Below are 12,227 nucleotides of genomic sequence, written 5' to 3'. Positions count from 1 at the left end.
TGGGTGCTGCTTGGTGGAGTTAAGGAGTAAAATATGCCTCATCACATATATAGTTAAATTGTCCACTTACCTCACTAGGATGGATTCATCCATTCATCAAATCAACCTTTGACCTTTTTAAACAGGTCTAGACATCTCATAAAACAAATGGTATAATTTGTTTACCTGATAATAAAAAAGCCACGCCCACTTCCTGCACAAGTGGCTGAAGTAGCCTACGGCATGAGGGCATTTAAATGTAAGAAACTGAAAGAGAGAGATAAAGAGCCTGCTTCATCAAGAACACACAAACACAGTTCTTGATAAAGCAGACTTGAATGACATATACAGACATGGCCTGTCGTTGTTTCATATTTCAATCACTGTCCTTACTGCAGTGTAAAAAAAGAGAAGTTGTGCTTTACATTGTGTACCACAGGTGGCTGTCCAATTTAGACCTTGAATGCAACATCAGTAAGAAATGTTTTAATTTTTAGAGTAAAGTTATGTTGTGCTGTTTATTAGCTGGAGAGAGCCATTACACAAGGCTTTATAGAGAAGTACTATGACAAGTAACAGCTGTGTCAGGTTGTTTTACAGCTGATCAAAGTCAACATTTGATTTGTGGTGACATAAGCATTTGTCTAGTCGTAAACTATTGGCATTGTATTTGTTTGATATTATGTTCCCTCTGCTTCTTTCTCAATGACCAGTCTTTTGCTTTCTCCATCACGTTTGCAGTTTTGCTCCCAGCTTTCTCGTTTGCGCTTCCAAAGTCTTTGTTTGCAATTCTGACACAAACATCTCGCGTGGAAGATCTGCAAGCAAAATATCTTATTAACTATCAAACAGAGCAGTTTAGTATTAACAGATTAAACACCTCCCGACTATGTTGTGTGATTAAAAGTCAGAAAACAGATACACTCTCAAAACTTCACATGATATGAATAATGTGAAACACATTTATCAGGATGCAAAGTATATGAGGCCGCTAGCAGAAGCACTGATTACCACAAATGTTTCTATTCCTAAATGTTGTTTGACCTGAGAGCATTTTATTTTATTTTACAGCTTTCATGTTGCGTATCATATGACTCAACTCTTCTCTCTCTCCTCTCTCTCCATCTGATAAACAGCACACGATTGAATTAATCCTTTGTGTTTCTTTACAGCGCCAAAGAAGTAACACAATAACTGCTGGTTAGAGTAACCCGTACTTCTAGATTTAGTTCAGATTAGTGTGCTCACTGAATAAGAGCATGATGGTACAGAAAAGATCGGCTGCATTTGCAAATGCTTGTTTGCACGGGAAAAGCACCTGATTCAGACATGATCACTCCATTTTAATGGGTGTTATCCAGTGGTGGAAGAAGCATTCAGATCCTTTACTTAAGTAAAAGTACTAATTAAAACACTCTGTTACAAGTAAAAGTATGTAAGTGTCATCGGGAAAATGTAGTTTAAGTATTTAAAGTAAAAGTACTTAATGCAGGAAAATCCTCACACTTTAGAAACTGGAAATGATCCAAACAGTTCTGTGTTTAATCGGCTATTCATTTCAGCTGGACTTGTAGGCCGTTATATTGTTGGGTAGTTTAATTTTTAATAAAACATATCTTATAAACTACACATGTATTGTGTGCAAATATTGTCTTGTGTGCAATATTTTTCTCTCTTAATGTAGTGGAATAGAAGTAGAAAGTGGCATGAAAAGAAGAGACTCAAGTAAAGTACAAGTATCTTAAATTTGTACTTAAGTACAGTACTTGAGTAAATGTGCTTAGTTACATGCCACCACTGGTGGTTATCCCATATGGTTTATTATAAAAACAGCCACACAAACATTTCCTCTTAACTACAGTGAAAGCAGCCTTGCATGGTGACTGACCACACCCACACATGATTGAAAACCTGTCCTTCAACAAAGTCAATGTATAACCAGGAACATACCTTTTTACTTTCACGTTCTGTCTCTTGGCTTTTTTTTTTTTTTTAGCCTCATTGGTTGTCTCAGACTTGTCACTTGTCAATTCCATAAATGACTTCAATGCCTTTCTACCCTCTTTTGTCACGCATATAGCAACTTCACGTGTGCGTTCTGCATACCAGTGTGGATGTGTGTGTGCGTGTGTGAGTGGTGAGTGAGTGAGTGAGTGAGTGAGTGAGTGAGTGAGTGAGTGAGTGAGTGTGTGTGTGTGTGTGTGTGTTTTCCTACTGTATGTCTAAGGGTGAGAGTGTGTTCGTGAAGGCCTGTGGAAGAATGTAGATGAGGCAACTGATAATAGGTGGAGGCGGACCTAAAGTGACAAACCTAAGTGGAAACATTAAAACCAGCTTAGTGTGAGCACACTTCCCAGAGTGTGGCACATGGCCCGGGACAGACAGAAACAATGACCTCTATCAGGTTTCTGGAGTTTCTGCTTCTCTTCCTCCTCCAGCAAGTCTATAGTGAGGAGGCAGAGCTCACGTTCAGAGCAGCGGGCACCGACATCGAGATGGGGTATTGTTTCGGAGCTGATTATATTGTTGTTTATAGATGTGCTCCGGAGGGAGACCAGCTGCTTGGTAATTCCTCAGGCAACAGCAAGCCCGTTACACCTCCTGCGGACCTCCAGGCTCGCATCAACATCAGCAAAAATCTGCATCTGCTCGGGCTCCTGATCAGCAACCTCACACACAAGGACTCTGGGATTTATAGGAGGGAATGCTGGCAGAACCACATGCTAGTCAGCAACCACACAGAGCAGCTCTCTGTGTGCGATAAGGAGGTGGAACCTGAAGAGATCATTGTGAAGGAAGAAGATGAAAGGGCTGAGCTTCTGTGTAACAACCCTTCCATTGGTTCGGAGGGAACCTCTGTGCGCTGGTACTATGAAATGTATCCGTCTTATAAGCCCACACTCTTCCTGGACAGCAGTGTGTCGCTGGAGCTTCTGGGGGAGGAGCTGCAGGGTGCTGTGGAGGTCAGACGCAACGGGGCGTTGGTCTTGCTCGCCAACAGCATGTTAAAGAATAACCTGAACTTTTACTGCCTTGTGAGCAAAGGTAAGACTTGTCTCAGTTTCCAAAACATGCACCTACCGGACAACAGTGAAAGCAGGGAAATTTTTGCCTCCCAAGGGGAGCGAGTGATATTAAAATGCCCCTCTGAGGGTAACGACCAGCAATGGGAGACACCACTGGGGGGAATCACTAGCAGCAGCATGGGGATGTACATTTCATTTGGTGACAAATCAGAAGACTTCTCATTAGTAATTTCAGCCTTCTCAGATGAATATAGTGGGCCCTATTCATGCATCTCCTCTTCGCTTGAAATGCAGTACTTGCTGTTTATTTGCCCCAAAAAGGAATCCCATGAAAAAGTTGGCGTTGAAGGCGGGAGCGTCATGCTAGATTGTGATGTCGGCAAAGATGACTCCCAAAGGGTGCTGTGGTACCGCGGAGATCCATTAGGCGAACATGAACTTATCCACGACTCACACGACAAGACGCTTCCCATCCCAGGGAATCTGAGCGGCAAGCTGACTCCGTCTGAAAATGGCTGCTCGCTGACCATCTCCCACCTCAAGGTGAAAGATCAACAGGTGTACTGGTGTGTTGTTTTAGGAAGCCCTGGGTTCCTGGAGGAGGACGATTACGAAGGGGATTATGATGACAACAATACTAGGGATGATGCATTCACTGATAGCCAATACTTCATCCCATGGGATGACACAAACGGGTGCATCTTTAAACAGGAGACCAATTTGAGCTTGAAAGAAAAGAAAATGAGGCCACCAGAGACCGTTACCTATGAAACTAGCCCCACAGTTGGTCCGCCAGCAGCCTCTAATGTTACCATGTATGCTGTGGGGGCTGGACTGGTGGGGCTGCTGCTGGTTGGAGTGACTGTGGCGGTGATTGCGATGAAGAGGAGGGCAAAGACCTCCCCGAAGCAGAGGGAAGCAGCCTCTCGCTCTGGACGAAACACGACCAAGGACATAAAAATGGACGTGGATCCTGGTTGTACTGAGAGGTTAACTCATAATGTTGAAAATTAGGCTTAACAGCTTTTTTGTAAAGTAGTGCTAAGGTATTGTATGTCCAAATGACATCAACTGTCCTATGAAAACTGTCCATAAATCACCATTTGGTAAATTGTGAAAAGGTCATATTTATGCTTTCAGTTTCATGTTGATAATGTCTTTTTCCCTTTTCTTTTCTATGGTAGAATCTGAACAATGCAATTTTTGTCTATTTTGTCTTGTGACAGAAAATATTAATATCCTCTGTTTCTAAAAAAGAAAGAAATGTCAACGCTGCCACAATGTCTTTCAGTACAGCCTGAACATGAAAAAAAAACAACTAACTAACAACTGTGTTTTGAATTGTTGTGGTTGCCTGACTGTAACATGACATCAAATGATGACTACAAACCAGTCAGGCTGCTTTCCTGTCAACAGATTGTTTGGTGGCAATAAGGCAGAGCGTAACGGTCCAAAATACCTGAAGCTCAAGTGTCAAAAGAGTCCCAACAGAAAGTGATTTCACTGGGACACCTGCTCACCTGCCGCCCTGCCCTTTTAAATAATTATTAGAATACATTTGTTAGTAGTGAAAAAACTAGGGCTGTCAAATGATTTTTTTTAATCGCAATTAATCGCTGAATTTCTATAGTTAATCACGATTAAACACGTTTTATCACATGATTAAAATTCTGTTATTTTGCATTTCAGAAATGTTTTTAAGTACATAATAACAATGGAAAGCAATTCTTACCAGTCTATCTTGATTGGGAATCAAATGAATGCAAAGAAAGTGACTTTATGAACTTGATTTTAAGATTTGTATTTGTTTATTATTCATTTATTTATTTACTGTAAAGAAAAGAACAATGTGTGAATCTAGTCACACATTTGAATCTAGAGTCAATATAGAAATCATTTTGATAACTCACTGACGTCCAGTGATCACCTTACATCGCTTTGCAGCAGTTTGGCTTCTCCATGTTGTACAGGCTGTGTATGCGTGTGTGAAACTACTGTCCCTCTCGGCAGCAATGTATAAGACGGGTCAGGACATGCCAACCATAGTCTAGACTCGAGTCTTCTACGATGCTGACAGGTCTGCAGCTAGTTGCCACCCATTTTGCAAGAGCGGTAGTTTTTTTGGATTTGGTTTCATCCGCAGGTCGGCAAGTAGCAATCTCCAAAATAGTGCTTTGCCTGAGCCTGCTAGCATCAACCTGAGTCACGTTAACTGTACTATGCTTAGCTTGTAGGTGGTAGCTCAAGCTTGACGTGCTTCGGTGATATTTTAATTCGGCTTTACACAATGTGCATGTGGCTTTCGAAATAGTTAGGCATGACGAAGCCGAGTTAAGTGAAAATAAATTAATAAATGCGGCATGATTAATGCGATAAAAAAAAAAAGAATGCGTTATGATCGGCCCTTAATCACATCGTGATTAACGCGTTAATGCTGACAGCCCTAGAAAAAACGAACCGTGTTTTCTTTCTGACGCTCGCTGAGTTTAAGATATTTCGGCTAAAACTATTATTTTGATTGATCTTGAAGTTGCATTAATTGAATAATCTGCTGTTTTGGAGTGAGTGCAACAAGCTGTAAACATAACATCGACATGCTATCACCTTATAAAGTAGACATGGAATGTGTTAGCAAACAATAGCCTATTTGCACATCCAGTAGACATGGAGCAACATTAACATTCATTTAGAGTCGCGTTTCTGTTCACCAGATGAATACAGGTCTAGTAGTCACTCTCATTTTAGCTCTGATCTGCTCTTCACCAGCTCCTGAGGGAAATATCTGGCTGCCAATACTCTGCTTTTTGGTGCTGGGCAGGTAGTGTACAGTCAGGTTCTAGAGATTGATCGGTGCCAGAAGAAACGCTTCCTTTTTACCAAAGAGGAATGATTGACTATCATGCAAATTTGTTTCTTTTGCAAGCAAACGATCGACACAGAAATAGCAGCAAACCTAATAGTCTCCTGCACTTTTTCTTCTTTCAAAAATCTTACTTCTTAGTGGTCAATGTGGAATTAGAATTGTTTAAGTAAAGACTAAAGAGAATCAAGAGACTCAAAGGAATGGACTCAAGCTGTCCCCACTATCTGTCAATGTTTACAAAAGGCTGGGATCTGTTATTTGAAAAGCAAGACAAAGAAACAGCACACTTGACAAATGTTGTCACAGTATCTTACATTTCTTTGTGCAGGTTCTCCTATCTTTGATCAAAATACACCTTAAAGTGTAACTCTCGCCAAAATGCAACCAAGGGTCTTTTTGTGGATGTACCCGAGTCAAACTTTCGTTTAAAAGCATATTTAGGACGGAATCGCCACTTTTAAACCGTATTTTCGTTTTTTTGGTCAAACGGCCTTTTGAATGGGAGTGCTAGGGGCACTTTTATGGTAGCCTCAAAATAGCTATTTTTAAAACACTAAGAAGGCTCGACACAACATGAAACTTTGCTCTAAGTATCACCAGGGGCTCTACACCTTAACTCCAGCATTGACAACATAGTTTGTGTACCTTTACTAAAAAGAAAGGTTTTGAACAACTCACCGTAGCTCTTGTTGTTTCCGGCCGCAGACATTTTATCAGTCAAACACAATCGATTTCCGAATGCAACGTAACAGGGAGGAGAGTAAAGACGGAAAGCTCCTAAAGCTTAGTTCCATATAAATGCACGGATTATTTCTTATTTTGTCATTATTGAAAAACAATATTGACCTTGTAGTTGAAAAAGGAGCCTCATATGGAGTCCGTTCATTCGCATTCGGATATCGACTCGTTTTGACTGCCGAGATGGTAGCGGCCAGAAACAACAAGAGCTACGGTGAGTTGTTCAAAACTTTCTTTTTAGTAAACACTGGGTACACAAACAATGTTGTCAATGCTGTAGTTAAGGTGTAGAGCCCACCGGTGATACTTCACAAAAAGACCCTAGGTTGCATTTTGGCGAGAGTTACGCTTTAAACCATCTCACCTAACACTTCACACATAAACTGCAATATTGAATCAATATCTGCTGTAGAAGTTTAGCAGCACACTGCTGCAGAGTGAACACCACTATTGATCCAATATTGCAGTTTATGTTTGCAAAACACAAAATGGGATACAGTATATCAAGTGATTATTGACTAGCTGACTGTGTTTATATTGATTCAACTGTGCGTTTTATTATACCTGATAACATATTGTCAAATGTGCAGTTTATATTTTAACAAAACATTCGCAGCTGACACAGTGCCAGTGTGTCATGCATTTCAATAAATACTTTGTAACTAGGATCTCAGTTCAGTTCGAAGAACTTTTGAACTGAGGGAACAAGTGCTCGTCTCATTAGAATGTGATTAATGGATGTTTAGAGTTAATATGCAGCAGTGGCTGCTGAAGGTTGACGCTGAGCTCCTCTGCAGCACGGCCACTCAAACCCTCGTGCTCTCCCTCTGGCTGTCAGTAACCCTGGGGCCTGGAGCGCCTCAGCTGTTCCTCTTGTCAAGACACAATGTGAGTCCCCTACACGATGTGAGTCCCCTACACGACGTGAGTCGCGCATGTGCAGAACACAAGCTATCTACGGCAACACCTCTTTCACCCAGGAAATGCGTGTTTGTTCTTCGGGAGTGTTTTAATCCAAACCATGATCTTTTTTTCTAAACTTAACTTGAATGAAGCTGACTTTTACTGGCCTAAACTCAACTGCCACAGCCCCTGAAAGGACTGTTGTCTGGCGGTGCCTGTACCGGGCTCACAGTCACCTATTGGTGGCTGAACACAACTACCAACGGAGCTCTGTAACCGGCGTCGTGGAGCTCTGTAGCTTAGTTAAAACAACTAATCAACTGCCCATAAAAAATAATAGGAAAATAATATATATATATATATACAGAGGTGTATAAAGTACTAGAGACCCATACTTGAGTAAAAGTACAAGTGCTCTATCAACAAAGTGACTTGAGTAGAAGTAGAAGTGCTCTTTAAGCACCACACTTAAGTGGAAGTATTAAAGTATTCAACATTGTTTGTACTAGTAGTATTGCAAGTAGTTTATTTTAAAATGTACTACTCAACTACTGAAAGTAAAAGTAAAAGTACTGTGTTATTTAGTTATTAAAGTGCCCATATTATGAAAAAAAACACTTTTTCTGGGATTTGGGGTGTTCTTTTGTGTCTCTGGTGCTTCCACACACATACAAACTTTGAAAAAAATCCATCCATGCTGTTCTGAGTGAGATACGGTTTCTGAATGTGTCCTGCCTTCAGTCTCCTAGTGAGCTGTTCAAAATCGGCTCGGACTGTGACGTCACAGTCTGAAATGAGCTGGCTAACCACAACCGTTAGCTCGTTAGCATGCTAACCGCTAACGCTAATGCTAACGCTAGCATGCTACGTCGTTCTCAATAGCAAAGCACTGCTACAACACACACAAGTTCACCATAATCTACAAAAGAACTACTTACATGTGCGCCCTCATTTAGAAGTCTCCCAGCTAATCCTGCCTTGTAACTGACCAAAAGAAGAAACAGGCTTTCTTTTACTGTCTCTAGAGTTAGCTAGCTGACATGCTCTACATCTGAGCTACTGAGCATGTGCGAGTGCAGTCAAAGATAGTACAGAAGAAGAAGATGAAAAGAGGTCTCACTCTGTAGCTAAAACAGAAACCAGGTGAAAAGAGGATCTGCAGCAGTGAGAGAGAGCTGTGCAGTACAACAAAAATATGGTGTTTTTTGAAAATGAAACCATGTAAACCTATTCTGGTACAACCTTAAAATACAGTTATGAACCTGAAAATGAGCATAATATGGGCGCTTTAAAGAAAACAGTCAAAAGTTTGAATATCATATTGTTTATATTGTGTCAAATGTTTAGCCAAGGCTGTAGCCAAAGGAATTAACAAATATTAAATATATTATATTAAAAATAACAAATATTAACAAATACTGAAATAAAATGTACAATTATCACACTGTAAAAGTAAAATGAACATCCTCTCCAGCACAGTAACGATTAAAGCCCCCAAAAAACGTATCACCCGCTAACTAGTAACATGTGTGATGTACAGTGGAATGTTAGCAAGCTAGCAACACACAGATAAACTAGCAGCTTCACATCACAGGGTCAAACGGTTAACATTCGGTACTCACTGCAGACTGAAACAACTCAGGAATAGCTTCATCTGCTGCAACAATAGCTAAATAGAAAGAGTACAAACTTACATTGTCTCTGACTTCTGAACAGGTAACCACCGTAATGAAAAGAAACACGACGCACACAGTGCAACCTACAGTCTCCGTAGCGTGAGAAATTCACAACAGTAACGAGTAACTATGCAGCACATAAAAAAATGTATCGGAGTAAAAGTATTAAACTCATCGAAAATATGTACTCAAGTAAAAGTATATATATATATATATATATGCCTGTATTTATATATATTTCGCGTTTCGTATTGGGTCGGTCGGTAACTATGGTTTTTCCAAGTGGTGTTGCCGTAGATAGCTGTCAAAGATGCCGGCTGTTCTGCAAATTGTGTCTATGCTCACATTGTGTAGGGACTCACATTGTGTAGGGACTCACATCGTGTATTGACACCTCTCACTACCTGACATTAAAGTGTGCTGCTCCCACTAACCTCACACTGGGGAAAGCTAGTATGCATCATGTAGGTTTAGAAACTTGTTCACAAATTCAAGTGTCAAAATTAGGGCTGCACGATATGAGGTAAATAATGTAATATGGGATAATGTTGTTGAATATCGCGATAACAATATTACTTGCGATAAACAGACAAAAGATGTTAAAGTGTATTCAGTTCTGCCTTTCTGCTGCTTTCACTATTCTGCTAAAATACAACAAATTCCTTGTTGAATTAAAAACGAAATTTCCATTTCCAACATTCTTTTATTGAACAAATTGAACATTGAATTGAATATAAAAGGCACCACTAAAAAAAGAATTACATTACATTTTAAAGTGCAGTTTTCTACTGATATTTTCTTTCAACTAACACAACAAATCTCTGAGTTTCTTTTGCCATATGTCGCTGCCTTTCGCGATATTAGTATTTTCTTTTTACGTGTATGAGTATGTCCAGCATCACTATTGTGACCTGCTGTATACAAAGTGAATCTCTCTGTCTCGGTTAGCTGCAGGTTGTTAAATTGATCAATACATTTCGTTTGCAGTTATTGTACATATAACATTTACATTTTATAGCCACAAGGCTTTCATTTATTGAACATTAAATGATGGATCTTTACGACATAATAAAGTGGAGGGGTTTATAAAATCCTTTTTATAAGTATTTTTTCAACCATATACAGAAGGAGACTTTATCTCACTGGAGTGGAAAATTTAAAAAAACAATTTGATCCATTTGGATATTTTATGTCACACTACCTCGGCAAATAGTCACATGGATTAATGGTATAGTTTGACACTATGGTAATGATTCTTGTTGAGAGTTAGATGAGAGAATCAATACCACTCTCATAAATATGAAGGTGCTGCCAACTGCCAGGTGAGCTTTAGATGTGCAGTTTTGCTACGTTAATTTTGACATGCAGGGGTCAAATTACATTCTGCCCTCTTGCATACCAAAAATGTAACCAGTGAGGCAGCAACAAGCTTCCATATTGATGAGGCTCATTGTGCTGAACATTTTTGCAAAATGGGCCACACAAAAACATTTTAGTGATGCTTGGTGATGCAAAGCGGCGCTGTTGTGTGTGTTCTTGAACGTTCCGTCTTGCGACACAATCTGGAGATGTTGTGTTTGAGCAATATTTTCAGCTGCCAGATTCTATTACTCCCACACAACTTAACCTTGTGAAGCCCTGATAAATATTTATGTTCCACAGCAATGCCAATACATTCAAAGAACAAATATGGTTTCTGTTAGGAAATATTTGCTCAGCTGGTATATATAAATCATTACATCTTATTCCATTATTGTTCTTAATTTAATTCTGGGTCAATATCTGACAATGCAGCAGTGAACAGGTGGGCTCTCTGGAAGATAAGGCAGAAAACCCTAAACCAATTGTTTATATGTTTATTATATTAAATGTTTTTTTGTGTTATATAATAAAATAGAAGGAGTCTCTCTATGTCTGTCTGTCTGTATGTTTGTCCTTTGATTGTCTCGACAACCATTCAACGCTCGCTACAGTACATTCAAGATCAGATGAAGTAAGAGAGAGCGGAGAGGTTAAATTGTAGCAAACTCAAACATAAGCATTAACAATGTAACCTTTGGAATGAACCCTTTTGTTCCCAGGAAATAGCCGGGTCCTAAATAGCTAGCTGTCAGCAAATGACGTGTATATTCTAGCATTGCTCGGTGATGCTACTATGTCATGGCAGGTGTATTGGTCAGGACCCGAGGAAGGGCAGTGTCGAGTGTGTTTGGATGAGCAGTTCTCTGGAAAGCTGCAAGCAGCACTACCGGAGGCCAGTGACGGACTGGCCATCTGGAATTTGGGCAAATGCCAGAAGGGCTGCCTCCCTATGGACCCCTATAGGCCACTACTGATAATTTGTCTTTGGTTAATTTTGAAGTTATTTTATGCATACAGCCACAAATATTCAAGATTGTACTGCGGTGGGGTGAGTGGAAAGATTCGCTCCATGCTAGCTATTGACAAAAATAGGGCCATGGGTTGCACATGCCCAGTGCCCTTGATCCCAGTCCGTCACTGCCGGAGGCCAAGCAATCACATTTCGTAAGCACAATGTTGGCGTCCTTTAGAAACATTTTCTTGGTTTACCTGCTCTGGGCTCTCTGCAAGCATTGTCTCCCATTTTATGAAAAGTGCCAAATTTAGAGACCTGAGCCATGAATGAACCACAATAGCTTTGAGTAAGAAGAGTAACAGCGCCCTCTACAGGAATGTCAAGTCCAAATGTCCAATTTCTGTGGTTCAGTGTCACCAGTGATGGGAATTCATGCTGTCTACTTTTTTCGGTAGTGAAATAGTATAGCTAAAAGACTAAAACTGAAATTAATTTACTAGTTTTATTTTGTTTTTCTAAACGTTTTTTTACCCAGGCAATATCGTTTTACTTTAATTTTTTTTACTTCAAATATTTTTTTTACTGTCTACTTTCGTTTCAGTTTTAGTTTATTATAATAATTCTTCTTCCCACAAGGTCATGCTTTGTTTTAAAAGTAACGTTAACAGAAAAACAGCCCGGATTTGATGTCAAAGTGTAGCTGACTACTTGATAGCCTACACAAT

Source organism: Perca fluviatilis, chromosome 8 (genome assembly GCF_010015445.1).
Source record: "Perca fluviatilis chromosome 8, GENO_Pfluv_1.0, whole genome shotgun sequence".
Classification (NCBI taxonomy): Eukaryota; Metazoa; Chordata; class Actinopteri; order Perciformes; family Percidae; genus Perca; species Perca fluviatilis.
Note: the sequence above shows the minus strand (reverse complement) of the source record.